This window comes from Macrotis lagotis, chromosome 6, assembly GCF_037893015.1.
Source record: "Macrotis lagotis isolate mMagLag1 chromosome 6, bilby.v1.9.chrom.fasta, whole genome shotgun sequence".
Taxonomy (NCBI): Eukaryota; Metazoa; Chordata; class Mammalia; order Peramelemorphia; family Peramelidae; genus Macrotis; species Macrotis lagotis.
This window is the reverse complement of record NC_133663.1, coordinates 232,258,597-232,286,150: the sequence shown is the minus strand read 5'-3', so window position 1 is coordinate 232,286,150 and position 27,554 is coordinate 232,258,597. Positions and strand designations below refer to the sequence as shown.

The 27,554-nt window shown below is 34.6% G+C and overlaps 1 long non-coding RNA gene across 5 annotated transcripts in view; it reads right to left on the bottom strand.

Moving 5' to 3' along the window:
* The window catches only part of LOC141491482 (uncharacterized), a 138,952-nt gene extending 111,651 nt beyond the window's left edge, over positions 1-27,301 (bottom strand). For 4 of the 5 annotated variants that reach the window (XR_012469623.1, XR_012469624.1, XR_012469625.1 and 1 more), the window contains exon 1: positions 22,233-27,301. This is a non-coding gene — a long non-coding RNA (uncharacterized LOC141491482). The remainder of the gene's footprint in view (positions 1-22,232) is intronic. The other variant, XR_012469626.1, reaches the window with a different exon arrangement.
* Between the last annotated feature and the right edge of the window lie 253 nt (positions 27,302-27,554).

The window sequence follows — 27,554 nt, the reverse complement described above, 5'->3', positions numbered from 1 at the left end:
TTGCATTTCTAATTTAAATTTTCCGATTTGAAATATATAACACAGAACCATTGTCAGAGCTAGAACTACCACAATTTAGTTGGGGCTCTCCTTCAGATGCTGAAAATCTGGGGCTGTGCGTCTTCCCCATCTTCCAGCCCCACCTAATACTTGCTTCCTCCAAAGACCTCTTGCCTGGTCCCTGGATTGCTATATCCCAGAGACCCATGACTGCCTCTCTTTAAGATCATCTTCCCATTTAGGATCCATATCCAATATCACCAATGGATTAATGATGAAAGAAAGTACTGACACACTGGCCATACCAGTCACTGTATTTCCTATCTCCTCTCTCCACAACAATAAATTCAACCCTGGCCATGTTCAGGCTCTAACCTCATTTTTTAAAATATTATTTTACTTTAATTTTTTCAATTATAAGCAAAAATGGTTTTTAACATTATCTTTTTCTAAACTTTTGCATCCACATTTTTAACTCCCCTTCCTCCCCACTCCCCATGGCAGCAAATAAATAACATATGTGCAATCATGTAAATCATTTCCATATTTAATCATATTGTAAAAGAAGAATAAGAACTAAAGGGGAAAAAAACATGAAGGAAAAAGAAAAAACATAAAACAAGTTTTAAAAAGTGAAAATAGTATCTTTTTTTATCTTCATTCAGATCCATAGCTTTTTCTCTGGAAAGAGATGGCATTTCCCATTTCAAGTCTTTTAGAATTGTCCTTGGTCACTGAACTGCTGTGAGGAGCTTGGGCCATCATAGTTGATCATCTCACAATGTTGCTGTTAATGTGTATAATGCTCCTGGTTTTGGCTTACTTCACACAGCATCAGTTCATGCAAGTCTTTGCAGGCTTTTCTGAGTTCATTCTGAGAAATCATTAATCATGATTTCTTACAGAACAATAGTATCCCATCACATTCATGTACCATAAGTTGTACAGCTATTCCTCAACTGATGGGCATCCCCTCATTTTCCCAATCCTTTGTCACTACAAAAAGAGCTACTATAAATATTTTTGCACATGTGAGCCTTTTCCACTTTTTATGATCTCTGTGGGATACAGACCTAGTAGTGGTCCTACTGGATCAAAGGGTATGCAAAGTTTTATTGTCCTTTGGGCATAGTTCCAAATTGCTCTCCAGAATGGTTGGATCAGCTCACAACTCCACCAACAGTGCAACAGTATTCCAGTTTTTCCACACCCCTTGATCCACAACCTTGATCATTTTCTTTTCTTGTCATTTTAGGCAATTTGTTAGGTGTGATCAGAATTGTTTTAATTTGAATTTCTCTGCTCACTAATGATTTGTGCATTTTTTCATATAACTATAGATCACTTTAATTTCTAATTCATATCCTTTGATTATTTATCATTTAGGGAATGACTTGTATTCTTGAAAATTTGACTCAGTTCTCCCTATATTTTAGAAATGAGTCTACCTTCATTTTTAAAAGTGTTTTCTGTAACATTTCTCTCTTTTGCTAAAAGGAAATTATTTCTGGATTTAGGGTCAGAAAAAATTATTTTGAATCCCAGTTCTATTGCTACGAGTTGTGCAATGTTAAGCAAGTCACTTCAACTCTCAGGGGCTCAGTTTCCTTCTCTACAAAATAAAATGGTTTAACTAGAAACCCCTAAGAATCCTTCTGACTGTAAACCTCTGATCCAAGTTCTCTTCCTCTCAGGACAAAAGAAAGTCTGCATGAACCTTGCTCCCCATTCTTACTTTAAGACTCTCTATCTACCTCCATCACTCAGCAACCAATGTAACTCCTTTAAAGTTCATGGCTACATGTCTAGATCTTTATTGTCAAAAACTTGGATCTCTAGGTTATTTTCATTCCCCTCCATTAAGTTCAATTCTAGGCAAAATCTTTACCCCACATCAACTCCTGCCCTTTCAAAGACCTTGGGTTCCCAGTTCTTAACTATCTCAACTCCCATGACCTCTGTTGCATTCTACTCCAACAACAAACAAAGCATTTATACCTCAGGACTGCCCTCCTTCTCTGATGAACTGTAACCCAAACCCACTATCATTAGCTGCTTAGTTGCTTAGAATACAACACATAGTTCTATTGCTTACAATACAACACATAGTACAATATAGGATAAATGAATTAAATAGACAAAATAAGATGTTACATACATGAGAGGTCATTACTAACACAAAATCAGGGAATAATTCATGAAATATATGTATGAGTATATACACACAAAAATATATTCAGAGAGAGAGAGAGAGAGAGAGAGAGAGAGAGAGAGAGCAAGAAGTTTGGCCAATATATCTGAAGTATTAAAGTTTGAGACAGGGAACACATTACCATGCAAAATTATCATAGGAATAAAAGATTTCAAGTTAGAAGAGAATTTGAGTCTTTTGTGCAATTCTTTTGTTTGATAGATTGGGAAACAAGGGAGTGAGGTGACTAATTGTTTATACATTTCAACTTCAATATACCATTATCCAAATGGTATAAAAAGATTTATCACTTTAATTTCTTGTGCTAAACCTCCACATAAAGAATTGCAACAATGAGAAAACATTATTTATTTGCATTCTTATCATCATTGCTTTTTTATTAGATATTTTGCAAATTAAAATTACAAATGTTATTTGCCTTTCACTAACATTCTATTTAGTTGCTTCTTCATGGCAGTGATCCTCAGTTCTAAAACACTATGTCAGTTTAGCAATTCCCTTACAGACAAAACTAGAAAACTTCAAGTACAGTCCCAAAGATGACAGTGTGACTACCCTTTGTGAACAAGTCCAGTTAAGTTCACAGAAACTCAAATTACCAAATGGATGGTTAATAAGAATTCTTTTTTTGACAAGGAGTGGGGACTCAAGAAGACTGCCTCCACTAAGGCATGAGAGGATAGGGTTTCCATAGGGTTTCCAGGGGAAGGAAGTACCCAACCATTAAATAGCATCTTTTGAAGAATTTAAATTAATGCTTTGTGTATTTAAGGCCATTTTTTTCCATAGACAGGAATCATTTTTAACTTAGGAGAAATGTTTACTTTAAGATAGCATTTTTCCTGTTATACATTTTATACATTTCTTGTCATGCATATTTTTGAATCTGAATTCAAATTTATAAGACCTTAGGCAGGAGTTTGGCTGAAGTTTACTTTACCACTTTCTATGAAAGAAGGATTTGTTAAGAAAATTAATAGTTTAAAGAGATGTCATGAGAAATGTGACAATCTATGAACTTAATAGAAAAAAATCTAAATAATTAGAAGCATGTTTTCAAATCATTCCTTCATTGATATGCTAATTTTACATTCTGAAAAAATGTGGATTCCTCAAAGTAGATTCCTGTATTTATGAAATATCCTATTAGACAACTTCAAGCAACTGAATATATAAGAAAACAAAACTGCATCTCTAAAAAATACATAATCTACAATTCTGATTTTTCATGAATTCCTTCTGGTTTCTTCTTAATGAAAATAAGTCAAGTTTTCTTGGTATATGCTTAGCATAATGCATCCTGATTAACAAACAAAATTAGTAAAAGATATAAAAGCCAAGACTAAAACTAAAATTAGTCATGGATTAGTCTGAAGCATCTGAGAACAAAGAGCCTTATTTTGCTTTCAATCTTATTGATTTTAAATAAATTTATATGAATATAAAGCTCCAAGTTTCAATATTCTTATTTCTTTACTAACTGTTCTGTGTGATGCCTGTCTAATTTAGAAAGGAGGCAAAGTTTACCATAGACAGCTTCAAACTAAAAACTAGACAGTATAGATGTACACTACATAGACATGTCTTTGTAGTTACTGCCTTCTCATCTTTCCTCCCTCAAGCTTCTTCAGGGCACTGCTGTCAAAGTCAATATTCCTTCCTCATTTTTCATCTTAGTGTCACGTATACTGCAGAAAAATCTACTTCTGTCACATACTACCTAAAATTGACCTTACTTTTTTCTAGCTTAAACTTGTTTTTACTTTGAGCCATACCTCATATATCTTCCTATTTTTAATATATTTTGTATGCCCCCAATAAATAAAACCTTATTATCAAATACATTCACAATTCAATTCATCAACCACTTATTAATAGCTTAATGTATATATATATATACATATATATATATATATACATATATATATGAGAGAAATCAGGGATTTGAGATGGAAATAGGAATAGGGATGGGGATAGGAACTGGACCTTTAATTTAACTGATAAAGGGAATTCGTTAAATGGAAATATTCTATCAATTCTGCTTGATATCTTCTCTATAACTTAAAGTTTTAGAGAGGTATCTAAAACACTGAAATGAGAAGTAATTTGTATAATCAGTATATGTTTGACTCAGAACTCTAACCTGAGTCTTAACTCCAAAGCCAGGTATCTATTCACTACTCTAAGATAACTTATATAATACATGAGGGTACGACTTAATGTTCAAGGACTAAGAGAAATAATCAAATTGAGATTAAAAGGCCCTACCTTAATGAAGCTTGTTAATAAAAACATCAACAATTATCATGTGGCATTTTTTTAAAAGGAGGGATGAGCCTACATATGGTATGATATTAGTGTGAGGGTATTCGCAATGTGGAAACTCTGTCCACAGATACAGTTCAGCAACTTGCATGTGATTTACAGCTTAGAGTTGCTTAGAATACAACACATAGTTCTATTGCTTACAATACAACACATAGTACAATATAGGATAAATAAATAGACAAAATAAGATGTTATGTGACATACGTGAGAGGTCATTACTAACACAAAATCAGGGAATAATTCATGAAATATATGTACGTGTATATATACACAAAAAATATATTCAGAGAGAGAGAGAGAGAGAGAGAGAGAGCGAGCGAGCGCAGTTTGGCCAATATATCTGAAGTATTAAAGTTTGAGACAGGGAACATATTACCATGCAAAAGATCATATCTGTTTATTAGAGAATATAAGACAGGAATATACATAGAATTAATAACTCAGTTACACTCAAATCTGGATATGTACTACCATAGGTATCATCTAAGTATTCATCAACCAAGAAGTTCTTAAACATAGATCAAAACTGGAATATGTATGATCTATAAGAATCACAATACTTGAAAAAAGTTAATTGACAACATTAATAAATGACCCATCAAATTAAGCAATTCAGAATGACCAATTATGGATAAGCATTAAGCTTGGTCATTATAACAGAGGAACAGGATACCTTCCAATTAGATTTGAGTAGAGGTATATTCAAGTTATATTTTATGCTTGTAGAGAAAAATATTTCTGGGCTTCCTATCTGGATCCGATATGCATGTAAAAGCATAGGAAAAAATTCTAGGAAACCAAGTTGGGGCAGGAAATAACAAAACATAATGACAATTTTGAGGGTGTGTCCTCAAGAGTGGGAATATGCGAAGTCATGAAAACACAAATATTATTTTGAACAAAAGTCCCACAAATATCTGTATTTTATGATCCACTATAAATGTGATATTTGATATGGGTCTTAAGAAGTATTCAGCAGGGGAATATGGGAAGTGAGTATATTCTAAACATAGATAACAGCATTTAGAAAGGCAAAGTTCTTGAAGAGGGAACATGTTCAGAAACGAGAGAATAGGTCAAATTAATTGTATAGAGAATATTATACATGAGATGAGGTTGAAAACTTGAATGGCAGTAAATAAATGCTAGGCAGAGGAATTTGAATTTTATTCAGTAAGCATATTAGCTTCTATATATTATGTGCTTAATAGTTGTTTGGTTGAATTAAATAGGCAAATTAAATAGGTAGCCAATAAAGATTTCAAAATAGAGAATTGCCTGATGGATTTGTCTGGCAACAATGTGAAATAGGATGTGAAGGTAGAAAATGAAGGTAGAAAGCTTCCAAATTTCTGAATGATAACAAATATTTTGTATTCTCAGATAATATCCAATTTTTTCAATTCATATTTGAAATAAAATTCCAGAATAGTCCAGTAATTTGCACAGCATTTTTATCTTTTGTAAAGAGATTAGATCTTTAGAAAATGGATGGCTCAGGGAACACAGCCTGTGTCTGAAGACATGAAGACATGAGTTCAAGTCTTGTCTCATCCACTTACTAGCTTGGTAACACTGGGTAAGTCATTTAACCTGTATTTGCCTGAATCCACTGGAGAAGGAAATGTCAAACCACTAAAGTATATTTGCCAAGAAATCCCCATGGAAAGCATTGACAAGCTATGGTCAAAAGGGCCACAAAGAGCCAGATATAACTGACTGAACAATTGAATAACCATCACAAATAAACTAAACCTTCAGAACTCCCCTACAGATTCCCATAAAGATGTGTAGGGTGTATTTCCTTTTCCCAGTTACCTGGTCACCAGAAGTTAATATATTTGGCAAAAAAAAAATTCAAAGAGAAAACTGATTATGTTTTCCCTTCCATATACTAGGAATCCTTAAAAATACAACTGCCATTATTCATTTCAGTGTCTTATCTTTGATTTCTATGACCCTTTCTTATATGTATCAGGTTGTTTGCATTTTAGAATTTTGAAATTTTAATTGTTATCTTTCCTGAGGGGAATTTAAACTGATTGATATCTCTTGCTATAAAATATAAACACACATACATATATTTATACACAATTATATTAATCACAAAGCCTTTCTTCCATGGCTAGAATCTTTCTAGATATCATTTGAAGTTTATTCTCTCCTTCCCTATAGAATCTGAGTTAGCTTTCCTATATTGAATCCCCACAGGAAAAGCCTTAAGTATCTTCCTTGAGCCTCCAAAAGAAAATAGCCCAAGGATACTTTCTTTTCATTGGTCTGGAATTTAAGAAACAGAATTCCCAGGGAATACCCTTTTCATATTAATTGGCTACTCTCCAGTATACCTATGTAGTTTTAATTGCTTATTGTTTTCTTTAACTTCACTCTAGAAACCAAACTTCAGATAAAAGGCTTATTTTGATGACATACCACCTGGGATCATAGATTAGATCCTCCAATCAACCACTGCTAGCCCATCTCAAGTAAATGAGGAAATATTCCAATATTTAATTCATTTGGCTCTCAAACAATTACAGTATTCAAGGATTCCAAAGAATATATCTGGAAGCAAAAGGTAATAGATAACACAGTTACACACCAATCTTAATATATTCAGAGATGAGCCTTCTATACAAAAAAAAAAAAAGAAAAAGCTGGGAAGTCCTCTTGGGATCCTGTAGGAACTTGCTGTACTATTCCTCCCAATCTGAATGCAAATCTGGAGGACTTGGAAACCTACTCACATTTCCATTTGATTGTTTTTAAAAAATCCTCTAAGAAATGTCTTATAGATATCTTGTGCTTGGGTTTCTTTCAATCCCTCCTTCCCCCCTTTCTTTTCCTCTTCCTTTCTCCTCCCCCCATCCAGGGCAGATACTAGGTTACCACACAATTATTCATTTGGAGAGGCATTAGCCATCAAATGGAGATATTAAAATGGTTGGAAAAGTGGATCAAATCTCCTCAATTTTAAACTGGTCACACACAAAGAGCCCTCATTCTAGCTGCACAGCCAAGAGTGGCTAATTTATCTAGTGATACTCCTTTGCTCCTAAGATTCTTGACTATGTGCTGGAACTCTTTTTTTTCCTCCTTGTATATTAAAAAAAAAACACTTAATATCATTAAATAGAAAGAGCACTGATTTTGAATCAGAAGACCTGAGGTTGGGTCCCAGCTTTTACACTTTACTTGTTCATGATATCTCATCTGTCAAGAGGAAACTATAAGACTTAGACTATTTTTGTTGAAAGGAAAGATGTTGATAAACATCAGCATCCTGTGTTAATATGATTTATCAAAACTCTTCACTTTGCCTAATGTCAACAATTTCTGGGGACATTGGTAATTTCCCTCTAAAAACTGGCCCCCAAAGGATGACTCAAGTAAAAGGGTAAACTGCTGCCCATCCCTCCCATTTCACCACCCTTTCAATTGATGTTGATGTTTAAATCATTTTGTCAGTCTAACACATCATAAACTTCTCAATTAGATACAAAGTCTCTGCTTTAGAAAAATTACAGAAATGTGTAAGCACAGGTTTAAACCCACTTAGACTCAGAAGGAAAGAATCAATAGATTCTGTATAACAACAAATATTTTCCTGGAAACAGATGGTTGATCAGAAACACTTCCTAACCTCTCCCTCGCTATGTTAAAATGAAAAATGAAAAAAAAATTTACAGATGAAACAAAAGCACTGAGGCAGAAACACAATTTGAGCTCAGAGGGAAGCCAAAGGTGATTTTGGTTTATTTGGTATAGTATACAAAACCACAAAGCATTTGGGTCATCAGGTACTTTTTAAATAACTTAAAGCCTAGAAACATAAAACAAGAGCCTGCCATGTTTGTTCCAGAAGCAAACAAAGTAATTCAGGCACTTAAGTCAAGCTTGGCACTCAACTTCTTAGAGTTCCAGGACCACAAATGAAAAAGTAAGTTGCAGTGAAGAAGACAAATAACCTCTCTAATCATCTCACTAGAATAATTAAATATTTGTCAAGAATTTTTTTCTATGCTTCCAGACATGTCCAGGCTTTCTCCTCTTAAAACACACACACACACACACACACACACACACACACACACACACACACACGACGTCTTTTTCCTTTTCCAATATTCATTAAGAGATGAAAGATGTGCACTTGGGAAGAAGTAGAAAGTTCAGGTCTTGTATCCCTAATGCTAAATGCAAGGATCCTAAAAGATCTTTTTTTTAATCTCAATTTATCCTTTGACTGAAGCATAGAAAATAGTGTTTTAATTTCTAAAAACAGTGTACTTTGAATTCTTTATGGAGAGCAGTAATCTTATTCCTTTCTCATAACCACCTTCTGACACAACTAGTATGTGAGGCAGAATGCAAACCCAGATACTTTGGACTACACCTTTAGTATTCATTCACTATAGTTAATAACATCCAGGGTCAAGCTGAAGCCCACCTTTATCAGTGATTAGAATTAATTGTTAAATTTGCAGTGTTAGTATCTATACCTTAGAAATTGGGATATGCTACAAATCATGACTTAATTTATGTTTTGTGGACTGTCCAGATTTAATAAAGTGATGTGAAAATAGTAATACAGCAGATTAAACTTAAACTTTTCTCTTGGGAATAGCTTTTTTGGAGAGTCAATTGTTAAACATTTACCAGTACACTCTTGATCTTCCCTTCTTTTTTATCAGCTACAAAGCTTTTAACTAGACCTTTAGTTGTTGTATCAAAAGAAGAAAAGATCAGGCATATGAACCGATTAACTAATGGACAGTATCTACTCAGACTACTAGAATGTTCATTTGGATTGAGCTGGGTTTAAGGTTGTTTCACACAGTACTAAAATAAATAGATTTATTTAAGTTTAGTTTTAAAAAAAAATGAAACCAGGTATTTAGCTGAATTCACTTCATAGCATTCACACCACTTAACCTCTTTTAGTTTTCTCACTTATAAAATGGGAATGATAATACATCAGAGTGTCTCAAAAATCCTTTGTATAGATTTAAGTCACTAAAACTTCCAACAGCAGTAAGACTTTGGGACACTTAGAATTAATATAGGTATTTTGTAAGAATCAAATTATATAATGTACATAAAATCTTACATCAATTTCAGCTTTTTTTGTTGAAAGTTAACCTTATAGATCATCTAATTGAGCCTTTTTAATCAGTCAGTCAGTCAAACATTCACTGAGGATCTGCCATGTGCTGGATACTGAAGACTCAAAAAAAGGCTAAAAAAAATCTAATGGGGGAGACAACATACAAATAACTATGTATACACGAGCTACATACAGGATAAATTGAAGATAATCAATAGAGTCGAGGCACTAGAGTTAAGAGGGCTCAGAAAGTCTCCCTGTAGATGTTGGAATTTTAGCTAGGACTTGAAAGAATTCAGAGAAGCCAGGAAAATGAAGCCTAAGAAATAATGATTTAACCAATGTCTCACAAAGGCAATAGGCAAACTCAGGTCCTCTGATTCCACACTCTAGTCCCAGCACTTCATAAAAAATGTAGTCATGCTAGTCAGATATGAGCCTCAGTGGTATTTAGAGTTTTTTTCATTAATTCACAGCCATTTACACATTTGACTGATAATTATTAAAACCTACTATATAGTAAATAACAGCTGAGTGGTAAAGTGGATAGAAAACTGAATCTGGAGTTAGGACAACCCATCTTCCTGAGTTCAAATCTGTAAGCCTATGTTCATCACTTAACCTTATTTGTCTCAGTTTCTTCATTTGTAAAATGAGCTGGAAAAGGAAATGGTAAACCATTCCTGTATCTTTGCCAAGAAATCTCAAGTAGGCCCTGAATAGGACACAACTGAAAAATGACTGAACAACAACAATATAGGAAAAGATACTATCTTAAATAATCTCCAAAAAACATTTACCCCTTTTCTCTGTAATCTGTCCTTGTTTTGGACCCTTCTCAATTGTATCAATAGAAGCCAAAACCAGACATAAAGACTGATTGGTTAATGGACAGTATCTACCCAGACTTCTAGAATATTTATTTGAACTCAGGTACTCCTGACTCCAGGGCCAGTGCTTTATCCACCTGCACCACCTAGCTGCCCCTAGAATATTTATTTGAACATGAATTGGATTTGGTTAAAGCTATTTCATATAATACCAAGACAACTGAGTGATTAAATTTAGTTTTTAAAAATCAAATCTGTTATTTAGTTGAATTTATCACTTCATTGATTAAAATGGCTATATATATATATATATATAACTATCTATCTAGATAGATAGATAGATAGATATATCTGAAAGAGAGAGAGAGAGAGAGAGAGAGAGAGAGAGAGAGAGAGAGAGAGAGATGATATAAGCAATAGGTCAACCTAGGTCCCGATTCTACATTCTAGTCCCAGCACTTCATGTAGAATGCAGCCTTGCTAGTCAGAGATAAGCTTCAGTGATCTTTAAAACTTTTTATTAATTAGCAGTCATTTACCTATTTGGTGGATATTTATTAATTATATTAAATATTATTAATTTGTAATTATTTATATTAATTTAGAATTAAATAATAAATATTATTAAATAATTATTTATTACAATGTAGTAAAGAGCAGCTGAGTAGTATGGTGGATATATATATATATATATATATTCCAACTTTATTGTACAAAAGAGAAAATTAAAGTAATTTTGCCTTAATAATAAGGTTTCCAGATGATAAGACTTGAAAGAGTTGATAAGACTTAAAGGGAACCATCAACAAAGAAGCAAAGTTCTTTCTTTCTTGAATCGTTATGTTTATTGAATACTCCCTATATGCTTAGCACTGTTGGGGATTTTTTATTATATTTATTATATTTTTTATTATAAGTTATAACTCTGTCTTTTCCTACAGAAGTATAATTATAGGGTGAAAAGAAAAGGCAATTATCCTTGGAGAGCCCGGAGAGAAGTAGAAATGGAGATATCTCCAATGTACCCTAGACCCCAATATAGCTCAGCATCAGATTGTAGAGCAAGAGCTAGAAGGGACCTCAGAATCCAGGTAACCCAACTTTTCATTTTACAGATAAGGAAACTGTGGATCAAAGAAGTAAAAAAAGGGTTTGCACAGAAAGTTTCAGAAACCAGATCAGAAGCCAGGTCCTCTGACTCCAGAATCAATATCTATAACATTCTGATCAAGAAAATAGAGCGGAAACACCATTCTTTGTCCACCTCTGTGTGAACAAATAAATCAAGATTGCTTGCAATATCATATATCCATGCACATGTACTTCCTCCAGCAACAATAACAATTTTAGAGTGGGAACAGATGGTGGAGGGATCCAGCATAATAGGAAGAGAGAAGTCCAAAAGTACCTCTATAAAGCTTTTGATTCTTCATCTGTAAGAATAAACCTAGGCCCATTTTTCTGCCATTTATTAGATAATTTAAGAAATAGAATGTTTTGGGTAGATTCATACCCATAGTACTTGTTAATTTTTCTGGTACTGTTAATTGTTCCTTTTTCTTTTTTGCTTTCACCTCTAAAATCAATTGAGAAGATTTCCCATGTTCTTCTTTAGGTTTTTTTTTAGGTTTTGTTTTTTGTTTTTTTTTGCAAGGCAAATGGGGTTAAGTGGCTTGCCCAAGGCCACACAGCTAGGTAATTATTAAGTGTCTGAGACCAGATTTGAACCCAGGTACTCCTGACTCCAGGGCCAGTGTTTTATCCACTGCACCACCTAGCCACCCCTTCCATATTCTTCTAATAATAATTTCATAGATAAATTTCCATCTGGGCTCAGATGAAATCCCCTTATTAGCTAACCTTGAGTAAGTCAGAGGACATTCTATTTTCATGCTTCTGCCCTTACTGCCCTTAAAGATTGCTAAAGTGAAGAATTGCTGCCTCTGTAACTGCAAATCACAACTTTTCTGAACCTCTGTTTACTCATCTTTAAAATGAAGATAATACTGTAATTGTTTTATTACTTTCTTCATTGTTCTATGGGAAATGAAATTTGTAAACCCTCCAATGCTATATAAATATCAGTTATTATCATTAAGAGAAGGGGAAGATAATAAGTCAGAAATATATTAGGAACAATTACTTCTGACACAGACAGTATTCTTTCCTAAGTCATTTCACTTCTCTTCACCTGAGTTCAATTCAATTCAAATGTCTGCAAAACACACAAGGTACCAGGAAAGATACAAATGAAATATGATCCTACCTTCATGGAATTTATACTCTAGTAGGGTAATTACTTGTGTAATATAAAATAATATATGATAAGTACCTTTAAAATGGTCAAGCAAAGTATTCTATGATATCCAAAAGGAGAAAAAATCATGATTCATTGGGGGAAATTGAGGAAGGTTTTCTAGAAGAGACAGCATTTGAGTTTAACTTAAAAGTATGGATAAGAAATAGGCAGGGAGTAGGTTAAGTCATGCCAGGAATAGGAAAGATCATGAAGAAAGGTGCCAATGTGAGAAGGGTGGATCAGTTTGGCTGAAACATAAATCATTTTGATTTTGAAGGAAATACCATGAGATAATTTTGGAAAGCTGGTATGGAAATTGTGGAGGTCTTTGAATGCTAAGTTATGGAACTTGAAGTTTACTTGATAAGCAATAGTGAACACTTGAAGATTTGGGGTTGGAGGAATAATATGATACAGTCTATGAAAAAGAAAGATTATTCTGCTGATAAAGTGGAAAATGGATTGGAGACAGAGGAAAATGGCAGCAAGCAGATGTAATTGTAATGATATGTGCACTTGAGTGATGGCAGTGGGAACAGAAATATGGGATGGTTTAGAGAAATCTTGTGCCTGTCAAATTCATAATGCATGGGAAATGTTTAAATATGATATGTGAAAGTGAGAAATGAATCCAAAGTTTTACTTAAATTTGTAATGTGAGAACCTGGATGAATGATGTTGCTACATTTATAGTAAAAAAGTAAAAAAAGAGAGATTTTTTTTTTAATTTGACAGGAGCTAGGAGAAGGGGTTGAGGGCAGAAATGACTAGCCCTGTTTTAGATGTGTTGAGTTTAAGGGGCTGAGGAATAAAGAGGTAGAAATATTCTGTAGATAGCTAAATAAGTATAAATAAGTATAAATAAGTATATATGGACCTATGTGTGCAGATAGTTATATTCAATACTAGATCTGCTTTCTGCAAGACCAAATGCCTATCCAAGTTGACTGATGTATTAATGCCATTGCTACAAATAAGGCCTTAGTTTGGTGTTTGCAGAGTTAAGCTTTAAAAAAAAACAACCTCATATTGAATCATGGAGAAACATGGGTACAATGCGAAGAAAGCTAGATTTAAAGTCAGAGGACCTGGACTGGAAGCTACTATACCTGTGTGACCTTGGACAATCATATGATATCTTTGAGCCTCAGTTTCTTCATCTGTAAAATGAAATCTGGGTTATATGGCCTCCCTGATTTTTTCCAGTTTGAAATCTATGGTCCTATGATCCTATCATTCATCTCAGTCTCCAGTAGCATAAGGACAATATTTGTTTTCAGGGACTATATTCCCCTAAGCATATAAAATGTGTTTTATATAAGGTTATATTTTAATAAGAGAAAGTTAAGTTTCTTTATTTGAATATCCCTGCAAATAATTATGCAGATCCAGGGGAAAATTTAAAGATCAGTTTGAGAGAAGGGATTCTCAATCCAAATGCTACTCTTTGTCATTAATTTGCATCAAATTTCCTTTTCCTTTCAATATTTTGCTTAGACATTGCCTTCCTTAGTTATATAGGCAAAGAAACCCTGGAACTGCATCCTGCATTTCTTCCATAGTCATAGATATTAGTCAATTTGGAAGTAATTCCCAAATTTTCATTTTTGGCACTCAGTACATCCTTTTTTAATTAGGGTAGATATTCTTCAAATTACCTATAAAGGTAACCAGATCTGTTCTATTAGTACTATTTAAAAGTGGGGGGGGGGGGAGAAAAATGCAATTTTGTTATGTAATGGTGCATGATTGAGGAATTCCCTGATCAATTTGATGAGTTCTCCAATCAACCTCCCCTTGCAAATATATGTCACTATGGATACATCTTTTACAATCATTTTTTTTGTCAGTCTCTTTCTTTGGGGAAGTCCACATAGATCAGATTTTTCTAAATGACATAAGGCATACATGGAGTATTAGAAAGTCTTTTTTGTTCTTCAATTTCAGAATCTCAAGTGCTACAAATCATAGAATCTCAGGGTTAGAAGGGATCCCAACCACTAATCCAACCCATACTCAATAAATAATTCTTACTACAATTCACCCAACTAGTGTCTTCTTAATAACTTCCAATGAGGGGGCACCTATTCCCTCCCACAGAACCTTGTCCTAATTTTGGAGAAGTCCAAGAAGTTTTTATAGAAATCAAGTTGAAATTTCCTTCTTTGCAGCTTCTACCCATTTGTCCTAGTTCTTGTAGCTATGGACCGGATTAGCATCTTAACTATGAGTCAGATAAGCTTAACAGGGCCCTGTGACAGGTAGAAAATAAGGTCCACCTATCCCAGCCAAAACTCTGATCTAAGTGGTTGGGGAAAATTGCTTAATGTTATTTAAACTGTGTGTTGACATGTGTCTGCAGGTGAAGATAAATAAACCCCCTTTTTCCTTTGTTCTGTCATTTCCTTGTAGTTGAACTTTTCCCTCACTGTTACAGACTGAAAAAGGGAAAAAAGAGAAATAGGTTCAGATAAAAATATCATAGGAAGAACACATTTCTATGATGAAATGGGATGGGAAGCAAACAAACATTTTATGTGATAGGCAGCATGCTAGTTACTTTACAAATTATTTATCTCATTTGATGAAATCTTACCAAGATGATAATTTCATCATCCCTTCATAATTTCTCCTCTAACCCCTATCCTCTGATTACTGTGATGTCTATTGTCCAAAATCAGGATTTCCCCAACCTTTGATAATTCACTCCTTAAGAACTAGTCTTAAATAAATAAATAAAGGTGATCTTTTGGCTATGGGGATGATGTTAGTTTATGAGCTTCCACTACCCTCTGTTGGCTGTAGGAGCAACCAGCAACTTCTTAGTTCTTCCTTTGAAGCTTTAATTCCAAGACTTCTGTTAGAGGTTATAGTCCTCTGTTCCTCCCAAGATGATAAAAAATTTCACACGTTGTCCATTATAAAGTGTTAGTTGCATGCGACAGCTCACTAATTAGTCCTAGTTAATAGCTGCTGGACTACAGGGGAATAGAATCATGCAACTGATGGACCTCACTAGCCAGAACTCTCCACTCAAGTATCATTCAAACAATCTGTTCTGTTATTTGCTTAACTGCAAAACCCGATTTAAAAATGATTAGTCCCAAATGATTTGGTTAAAAGGAGCCAGAGGACCTATATCTGAGTATGCTTCCTCTAGACCAATTAAATCACCCTCTCCTCAGCTGTTTTTGTAAAGATGTGCTTCTGAAAATGTCACCTTTCACAAAATTCTTTATAACATTTTCCAAGGAGGTGAGAAAATATTTAAAAGAGGAAAAAACATGAGGAACTGCACTGGAGTACATTTACACCAGCCAAGAGAAATACACAAAACAAAGACAAGATTCACTCTTAACCATTTGTCAGGTCTTGTTATAGACCAGTTCCTTTGCAGCAGAATTGGAGTGCCTAGGAAATTGCTACTCCCATTTGCTACCATGAATCTACCCAGTTTTAAAGTCAAGAGAAACCAAAAGTGGCAATCATAGAGTAATCTTTCCTTAGAATAAGTCAATCGTTTTGATTGGTGCCTATTGCCTTCCATATAATACCTATTTTTGCTACAGTAACAAAGCTATCTCTTTCTGAAAATCGTTCTTTTTTCTTTTAAAAGTTCTATACTGAACAGTCACCAAAAAATGAACATTTACCTATATAAAACAGAAGAAAAAGGGGTTTAAATGTAAAACTGTGAATATGTTTCTCATATTGCTTACTTAAAAAAAAGTATTTAAATTCTACACACTACTTTCAAAATTGTCCTGCTTGCCTGTGTTTTCATCTGAATTTTCTTTTGCTTTTTTCTATGCAATAACAAAAAAAAAAAAGTTTCAGTGTACTCTTTTTTTTTGTCTTTTTTTCTTGGCACCACAAATGCTAGTTCCTTCTACCTAAAAATCATTATCTCTCCAAAAAGAAATTATCTTTAAAACACCCTTGTAATGTAGAAGTCGGTTGGTTGGTTCTTGTCTTTTGTTATCAAAAAAGACCAAAGTGACAAGCTATGTTAGTGTATCCAATTATGACTAATCAAACCAATGCAAGGGATGCTTTATCACAGGATGAACACAATTGCTCCATAGGAACACCTGGGATGGGTACACTAAACTTAACCATTTACATTGCCTTTAAGATGCTTCAATTCTGCCTTAATCATAGAGGACAGTATCCTCTGATAAGGGTACGACAAATTACTGTCCTGTGCCAGTGACTCCCAGCTGCATTATCAATCCCAATGTTCTTAAGAGAGTCCTTTAAAGAATCCCTGTATCACTTCATCTGACCTCACTGTGAACAGCTTTACATAAAATAGTCTTTCTGGCAAGCATTAGATTTGGCATTCAAACAATGTGGCCAGTCCATCAGAGTTGTACACTCTGCAGTAATGTTTGAATGTTTGGCAGAACAAATAATCACAAACAAAACAAATTTCCACAATGGCTGTATTCAAATATATATGTCTCTCCACATTTTGAATCCATCACCAGGAAGTGGATAACAAGCTTCATCATAGGTGCTCTGGAGCCACAATTGGTCATCACATTGATCAGAGTACTTAAGTCATTAGAAATTGTCTTGTTTTATATTGTTGTTTTTATCACATAAATTGTCCTGATTCTGCTCATTTCATTCTATATTAGTTTATATGTCTCAGAATTCTCTGAAATGATCTTTTTATTTCTTATAGCAAAATTTGCTATAACTTATGAAACATAATATATTCAGCCATAGTCTTGCCTTGCTATTCAATAATATAATCCCTATCAAGTACTCAGATAAATTTTCCTTTCTAGGTTACCTTTGACTCTTGGTTCTGCCTTTTCAAAGTTTCTTCTCCGTTAGGGCCTCCTCATTTTGGGGGTTTTGCTCCAGGGACCAAGCTCTGCCACCTGCTATATGTTTAGACGGGATAATTAGTTCTGCTTGGTCTCATTCAGAGTTAATCTGCATTCTTGCCCTGAAATCCACCTCCCAGGGTGTACCTACAGTAATAACACTAGAAGGTTTTAGGCCTTCCGGGATTGCTTTTCAAAGTCCTCATGGTATCTCTAGTCAGAGCATTATAGACTTCAAAGCTCTTTAGTCTGATTTGTCCCAGTATGAGTACTGCCTACTCATATCCCCATATCCCCAATCATTTCCAAATTCTATGCAGTGGGTTTTCAACCAATCTAGTGATTATTAAAGGAGCCTTTGCTTCTTATTGCCCCTGAATATGGAGCCTTGCAGACTATATCACTAGCCCATCTCTGGTCATGATGGAATTCTTCTGGGTTTTGCACTTGTACTTTTTTGGAAGATCATTTTCCTAATGTTCCTGGGTTTCTGGTTAATTTTTTTATAATCTAAGAAAGATGATGTCCCCTTATGTGGTTTCTCATTAGATTTCTTGATCATTATTTAGTTTGGCACTCTTTTTAGATTTTTACTGCAATATGTTCTTGGGAATTAGAGTGCTGATATCAGTTGAGGCAGCCTGAAACCTATAAATATCTTTTTGTTGGTAAAATAGAAAAAATAGAAACCTATAAATATCTTTTTTTGGTAAAAAGAAAATTGAAAAGGAATGGTGGCAACAACAATATTGACAGAAACAAGAAGAATTGATTATCCCACTCAAAAATATAGTGGGGGGAAGATCTTGGTCCCTGGAATAAAACCCCAAATTTAAAAAGTAAGGCTGGAGATAGAAACAGACAAAGTCATCTATCACTATGCAAAATTATATATACACAAACACTCCCCCTCAAAAAAAAAAACTAACAAAGAAATTATTTCTACAATTTCAAGCAAAGATTCAAAGGAAAAATAGAATTTCCATAAGGACTACACAAATATCTAGACTAAATTATATACTCTGATGTAACCTTATGTGTGATGTAGGAGTCAGGAGTCAGGAGTCAGAAACAATCTGAATTTTCATCCTAATTCTAACTTTTACTGGTTTGTGACTTTGGGCAAACAACTTCAAATTTCTGGGACTCAACTAAATGTAATAAATGTATAATATATTCAAGTTCACTTTCAATTTTAAGTCCTGGAATTCTGTTGCTAGACTATAGCAATGGTTACCTAGGTCTAGTAGCAGTCTAGGACCTCTTGATCTCTGTGTGATAATGGTGGGACTAAATCCAAAGATGATCCATGGGCTCCCACTGAGGAAGTATGGATTTGTTTAAATCATTCTTTGTCCATGTCCATGAGACGAACAGTAACCCTGCTGAAAAACTGCCTCTGAGTCAGCTGTGCAAACCTTCAACTACTAACAACCATCGGATATCGGATAAATCAGAATGACTCCCTTAGCACTCACAAGATTTTAAAGACTAAGCAGATTAAAACAGAAGTTATGCTAATTGTGATCTAGCTATCTATCTTCCATCTATCTATATATCTCCATTTTATCTATCTATCCATCTTATTTATCTATCCATTTATCTATTTGTCTATCCATCCTTTAAAAGACTGATGCTTAGTGTACATAAAATCAAGACACTGAGTCTATCTGGAAACTGTATTTTATAGTTGGTTATTGTCCTTTCATCAAATCTCCTCTTTTTCTAAATAAGAGCTGTACTCATTAGTCATCTTGTTCAAATTTTAACTACATTACAACTTTTTCAAAAGTGTGAATAAAGTTTGCTTTTCCCTGATGACCCAGATATCAAACAATAAGTGTACTATCTGTAAAAATGCTATAAGTTAAGTATTTTGAAGAATGGCAAAGTAAAACTGATGTTTTACACTTTCTCAGAGTTGAAAAACTTGAAAATCTCAGATAACTTGGAATTTCTAGAACGGGGGAAAAAAAAGCTATTTAAGCATTCAGGTACCTTTGGGCATTTGCATAAGACTCTCCTAATTTGTGGAACAAATGATTTTTCAAGCTCTCTGCTAGCTTAAGGGGGAGTTGTCCTGAGGTTGTGAGAGGAGGATTCTTCTGGCTCCAGGTTTCAAGGGAGGACATACATAGTTCACAATTTGCTTCAAGGAGACGCTCTTGGAAGGAAAGAAAGACTCAAAGAAAAAGCTGGCACACAAAGACCGAGGCACCTTGAACTAGACCTTATTTCCAACTTGCTACAACAGAGATTTTAGTAATATTTCCCCAAGGATAAGGTAAGGGAATTTCTTAGTTGAATTAAGATATCTCAGTCCCAATGAGAAAGCTCGGAGAAGTAGTTTATAGATAGATAGACGAGAGAGAGAGAGAGAGAGAGAGAGAGAGAGAGAGAGAGAGAGAGAGAGAGAGAGAGAGAAAGAGACAGAAAGACAGAGAAGACATAGAGATATAGAGAGATAGAGATATATGTGTACTTCTCTATTTTTGTTTGTTTTTAGCTTGAATAATTGTGTTCATTCATTATGATGATGATCTTTGAACAACAGATCTAACTAACATTTGGTGGGAAAGAAGTTAAAATAGTTTCAGCTATAACTTGAGGCACATTTTCACCATTAAAGGATAGTAACCAGGGGCAGCTAGGTGGCGTAGTGGATAAAGCACCGGCCTTGGAGTCAGGAGTACCTGGGTTCAAATCCAGTCTCAGACACTTAATAATTACCTAGCTGTGTGGCCTTGAGCAAGCCACTTAACCCCGTTTGCCTTGCAAAAACAACCAAAAAAACCTATTAAAAAAAAAGGATAGTAAACAGAAACAGACGTTTGAAATTAAAAATCATTTCCCCTAGATTAGTAATATATTGGGGATCAGATAGATATAATTCTAGTTGGGTACTCCTTTTCTAAGGGAAGTAGAACAGACTAACTTCTTGAATAGACTAGCTTCTCCCACTCTTTTCCTACCTGGCAAAATCATTTTTCGTTGGGGAGAGATGAGTAAGATTCCAAAGATATATCTCTATGTCTCTCTGTGAGCCATACAAATAATGTACATGAGTAAAAACCTTACCCTTGAAGCCTTTATCAACAATTTGAGAGGGTTGTTGGTTTGAACTAGCCAAAATGTTGTCAACACATTGACACCTTTTCTGTAACTTAAGAGTTTCCTAACATATTAAGACTTGCCCAGTCACACAGCCAATATGTTTCAGAAAGGGAGTTTTTTCCCTACTTGAAAATTATATTAATGTGATCATAGGTCTAATCCCTATCTGTATCCCAATTCTCTTCTGGTTGATGACATAACACATCTGAAAAAATAATTTAAGTTACTGTACTAATGTTTTAGTACCTCATTTCCCCTCTGATTATTTGCTTGTGTAAGTTAGTATTCAATGAAGTAAATAACATGAAAACCTAAGTACCAAGGTAGGATTAGCAGAGAGGATATTTTGGGCAAGGAACGTTATTCATATGCTCTTCAAATCATACCAGGCAGATGGTTACTTATTCCAATTACATATAATGGCTCAAATTTATTTAGCAATTTAAGATTTAGAAGTTCTTTACTTGATAAAAACACTATTGAGATAGATAGATAAAACAAAAATTATTTCACCCATTTTATAGGTAAGGGAAATAAAACTCAGTGAGATCAAGTGATTTTCCCCAAGATCATGTAGCTAAATAAATGACAAAACCCGAGATTTAATTTCAGGGCTCCTGACTCCTAAATTTAGACTCCTTAATATTATGCTACATTTCCTTTCCAGAAGAAAATACCTTCTAACAGTCCACCTGAGAATAAGAAACTCTACAACATTTCTAAAAATCTTATAATGTTATGAAAGGGTATCAGTATTCAGATAGGTCTGTATTCTCCTTGGTGTGGGTACTTCCTAAATGATAGCAAATGCAACCCATCCTTACTTTCTTAGCCTTTCCGTAAGTATTTGAAAGGACTCTACCCTACATTGTCAGGACTTTCCTCTGATTTTCATCTTGATGTTGTATGAATACTAATAGAAAGTTTGGGTAATTCTTTTGTTATCCCTTACTCACTACATGACCAGTTCACCTTTGTGATAATATCTTTCATATCTCATTTATTTTTCTCCAAGATCTAAGAGATATAGACATACACACACACAAACACACACACATATATAGATGTATATATCTTATGTATGCATCAAAAGAGACATACGAAAGTATACAATATTGAGATATATATCACAAGAGATATATACATATAGATGTATACATATGCATATGTATATCTCTTAGACCTTTATAAGTTTATAGAACATAAATTGAATATATACACACATAAGCATATATTTATATTACATATATACATACATCTATATGTATATATATATATATATATACATATATATATATGAAGAGAGAGACAGAGAAAGAAGTAACAAAGTAACACCGATAATCTGGAATTTTTCAGAATTGGAAAGCTTGGAAAACACTGAGATAATCTGAAATATCCAGTATCTAGGGAAGAAAAAAAACACTTAAGCAAATTGTTAACTCAAGGCTCAAACCTGGGCATTTGCATAAGACTCTCCTCATTTATGGAAACAATGATTACTCACACTCTGTGCTAGCATGTGGAGTTGTTTAGCTGTTGGGGGAAGAAAATTCCTCTGGCTCCTGGCTTCAAGGCAGGACACACACACATGGTTCAAGATTTGCTTCAAGATATAGATAAAAAGATATACATATATACATTTATGTATTTGTATATAAAGATATATATAGGTGCATATTTATAATCATACTGATATATGAAGGATACATCAGACAGAAGGATATTAGACAATACTAGCTCTAGAGATTGTCCATCAAACTGCAAATCATATCTTAGACTACAAGTATCTTAGACTTCAAAGGTATGAGAAGGAAATAAAATTTTGAATCACTAGAGGGGGTCGGAGCCAAGAAGACAACAAGAGAGGATTGTCTCTCTTGGGCGACCTCTCATAAAAATTCTAAACTAAGGACTCTAACTAAATTTTTGAGAGACAGAACCTACAGATTGACCCAGTGAGGCAGTTCTCCTACTCAAGGTAACCTGGAAAAGAGCAGAAAGGCTCTGCTTCCCGGTGTTGGAGGGGCGGACCATTAGGCCTAAACTGGTTTTTAACATATTATTTTCTTCAGTATTTTTTTGTATATCTTTTTATTTGGTTTTCATGATTTTCCTGCATCGCTTTCATTTCTCCTCCCAATTTTTCCTCCACCTCCCTTAATTGCTTTTCAAAGTCTTTTTTGAAGTCATCCATAGTCTGAGCCCATTTTCTATTTCTTTTGAAGGTTTTGGATATGGAAGCTTCAACTTTGTCATCATCTGAGTATGTGTTTTGATCTTCTATGGGACTAAAGTAATTCTCCTATGGTCAGATTCTTCTTTTTCTGTTGTTTACTAGTTTCCTCAGCCCAAGACTAGTTTGCAGCACTTCCAAGGCTTTGGGGTTGCTTTTGTGGGGGGGACACCCCACTGGGACCTTTATTCCTCCAAGGTCTTTGTGCTTTGATATGTAGATAGCCAGTACTTCCCTCTGTCCTGGGGCTATAAGGAGACATCCAGCTATCTTAGTATGGAAGCCCAAATGGCAGTATCTGAGTGTAGGCAAAGAGCAGAGTCCTACCCCAGGGAGAGTAGAGAAATCTCTGCAGACTTCCCTTACTGTTTCTGGTGGTTGCAGGCTGCTTTCTCCTGATTCTTGCTGCATATTCTACAGCTGTGCTGCTCACTCCACACTAACACAGGTGCAGCAGAGTTCTCTCACCACCCCTTCAAGCTGTTGTTGGTGATCTCTGGGCTGGGCTGGGCTGCACCACAGTTTTTTTCCCAACCCCCAGTCCTGGTAAAACACACCCTTCCCATGGAACTTCTAAGTTATCTTGGACTGGGAAAACATATCACTCAGTCTTTCTGTGGGTTCTGCCCCTCTAAATTTTGGCTAGAGCCATCCTCTGTTTGGGGGGGGGGGGGGTTTGGAGAGGCGGAGGTCCTGGGATATGCTGCCTTCAAGCCACCATCTTGGCTCCACCCCCAAGTATGTACCTGTGCCTTTAATGCTACATAATTTTGAATTTTTTATTTTCTTGACACTTTTCACTTTCACACAATTTTTACACTTGAATATATGCTCCACTCCTTTCCTACCCAGCAAGGTATTTGTAACAAAGAAGGAAAAAGGTGGATAAAATAGGTTCAGCAAAACTAATCAGCTTATAACATTAATTTGACAGCATAAAGCTGAATTACCTTTTGTAGTGCTATGGACTCATATTGAGCTAATTGTCTAACTATGAAACCCCTCATTCTTTACTTGGGCAGTTATCTTTTTGAATCCAACTTAATGAATACTTTTTGATTGACTGGTGATTAATCTCAAATTCAACATGTTAAAAACAGAACTTACCCTTCTCTTCAAACCTACCTCTGTTGAACATTCTTATTTTTTTCAACGGCACCAGCATCCTTCCAATATCCCAGATTTTTAGTCTCAGTGTTATCCTTAATTCTTCATACTCCTTTGACCAAAATATTTAATCCAATGTCAATTTTTTCCATTTGTATCTCTTCAACATTTCTCTCATCTGTACCTCTTTATTCACCCAGGCACTTTTTTTTTTTTTTGCAAGGCAATGGGGTTAAGTGGCTTGCCCAAGGCCACACACTTAGGTAATTATTAAGTGTCTGAGGCCAGATTTGAATTCAGGTACTCCTGACTCCAGGGCGGGTGCTCTATCCACTACATCACCTAGTTGCCCCCACCCAGGCACTTCTTATGGCTATTTTGCTTTCTTTCTTTCTTTCCCTCAGACATTCTCACCTAGACCTTTGTTTTTCAGCCTATCCTCAAGTAACTTTCAGCCTATCTACAAGCTCTTGGGAAAATGTTTAATCTGTGAATTGTGAAAAATTGATAAAAATCCTAAGCTTTCAATCTTCCAAGACTAGTCATAAGTTTTTCTACATCCAAGAACCCTGATCTTGTGGTGGCACCACCAATTTCCCTGTCACCAATTTCTCATTTCTAGGTATCTTTTTAGGCTCCCAAGACTCATCACTTGATGGCTTTCACTTTTACACAATTTTTACACTTGAATATATGCTCCACTCTCTTAGGAAGACATTTCACAACTCCTCTTAATTCTAGTGCCTTCCCTCTTTTAAATACTTCCTATTTGTTTTATATGTAGTTTGTACAGATATACTTGCATGTTTTTTGTCCCATGAGATTGTAAGATGCTGGAGGGCAGCCAATCTGTATCCCCAGTTCTTAGCATAGAGATTGTAATATATATGTGCTGAGTAAATCAATTGGTCTATTTCAAATACCTCATAATTATTTTCTTTGCTTCAGATCTCTCTACCCTTTTGGTATCTTCCACATAGCTTGCAAAGTGACTTTTTACATTAAAAAAATGAAAAATATTTTCTCTCTCTCTCATCTCCTCACTGACAGAGAAAAAGCACAGAAAAAACCCTTGTAAAAATATGCATAGCTAAATAAAATAAATTTTTACATTAATCTGTCAAATGATCCTCTTAAACTGGGACAGCAATGTGACAGTGGATAGAATACTGAGCCTGGAGTCATAAATACTGAGTACAAATCTAATCTCAAGCTTATGAACCCTAAAACTGAAAAAAAACCCATAAGGTTAAAATAAAATTGACAGAAAGTATAGTTTAGACATGCAGTATCATTCTTTGGGCTTTACCATCTAAACTTAACGCGGAGGCTGTTTCAGAAAAAACAGAGAATAGAGAAAATCATTAACCTGCTTTATAGCCTAACCATGAAAGTTGCACAGTATCTCCCAAAACTGCTCCTCATCCACGTCCAATACTATCTGGTCCTTTGTTGTCTCTCCCCGGCAGGGCATGTCTCCTATGATCATTGTCCTCTTGAATTTGTAATTAACATAGGATAAGGTACATGGGATATATAATGTCTTACAGTTTGGCAAGGTGATTGATAATAAGGCTGTGTACTCTAAAGAAACCAATCTTTTAACAGAATTAAAGATTTGGCAAAGAATTGGAAATCAAGTAAATGTCCTTCAATTGGGGAATGGTTTAGCAAACTGTGGTTATATGTATGTCATGGAATACTATTGTTCTATTAGAAACCAGGAGGGATGGGAATTCAGGGAAGCCTGGAGGGATTTGCATAAACTGATGCTGAGTGAGAAGAGCAGAACTGGAAAAACACTGTACACCCTATCAGCAACATGGGGGGTGATGTTCAACCTTGATGGACTTGCTCGTTCCATCAGTGCAACAACAAGGGACAATTTTGGGCTGTCTGCAATGGAGAATACCATCTGTAACCAGATAAACAGCCATGGAGTTTGAACAAATTTCAAGGACTATTCCCTTTAATTTAGGAAAAAAGATATATTATTGTCTGATCTTGTTATCTCTTATACTTTTTGTTTCTTCCTTAAGGATGTGATTTGTCTCTCATCACATTCAGTTTGGACCAATGTACAACATGGAAACAAAATAAAGACTGACAGATTGCTTTCCATGGCGGGGGGGAGGGGAGGGAAGTAAGATTGGGAGAAAAATTGTAAAACAAATAAAATCTTTAAAAAAAAAGAATCATAGACTTGGGAATATTATACTTTGACAATCTCTTATTGGCTGTGTTGCCTTGGATAAATCAGTTAACCTCTGATTCTCTTTCCTCAACTATAAAATAAAAATAATAATGATACCTACCACCCAGGGTTGTCCTGAGGATCAAATGACAAAACATTTTTAAAGTACTTAGCACATTTCCTAGCATATAATAGAAAGTATATGTTCTTATTCTTGTTCAGTTTGTTTCAGCCATGGTAGATTCTTCATGAATCCATTTGTAGTTTCCTTGGCAAAAATACTGGAATTGTTTGCCATTTTCTTCTCCATCAGGCAGAGGTTAAGTGACTTGCTCTGACTCATGTCATATAAAGTGTTTGCCATTTCCTTCTCCAGTGAATTTTTCCTAGGGTCACACAGTTATTAATTATTTCAGGACAGATTTGAAGTCAGGTCTTCCAGATTCCAGACCCAATGCTTTACCTAGCTATCACTAAATGCTTATTTTTCCCTTTCTCAACAGACGTGAGATGAGGAGTTTCAGTATTTCTTGTTCCTTAAAGCCTTTCCAATAACAAAATGTAACTTTAATTTCCATGTTCTGTGGGGGAATGTCCAGCATTAAAAACACACACTTCTCTGGTTTGGCAATTACAAGTTCTTCGCAAACCTGATTCCAACCTACTTTTCTACTTTGTTGCCCTTCATATACTCTGCAGTACAACCAAACTGTCTTTCTTGCCTTTCTTCATACATAATGGTGCATCTCCCATCTTTTTTATTTTTGCAAAATCTATCTTTCAGGCACAAAATGCATTCCCTTTCTTCTTTGGCTGGTCAGAATTCCTAATTTCCTTTAAAGACTATTCTGAGACCTTTCTTGAGTCCCCTCTCTCCAACAGCCCAAGAGACATCCTTTTAGGGAAAAACTTAGCCAAACCCATGTTTGGGAGTTAGACAGAGGATTCTATTATATCCACCATATAAAATCTTTTATAAGATATGAAATGTTATAATAATATGCATAATATAATTATATAATATAGGCATATAATTATGGATTATATATAATGTATAATAAATATAAAGTATATATAAATATATAATAAAAATATAATGATTTTATTAGAAAAAATTATAAACAATTTTATAATTTATAAAACAATTTTATAAACAAATTATAATTATAAATTTTTATAAAATACAAATAAAATATAGATAGCATTATATTTTAAAAATTCAATCAATTTAAAATACAATGTATGTGGACACTATTTCTATTTGATTTTTTAAGGCTAGTAATTCTTTCTCT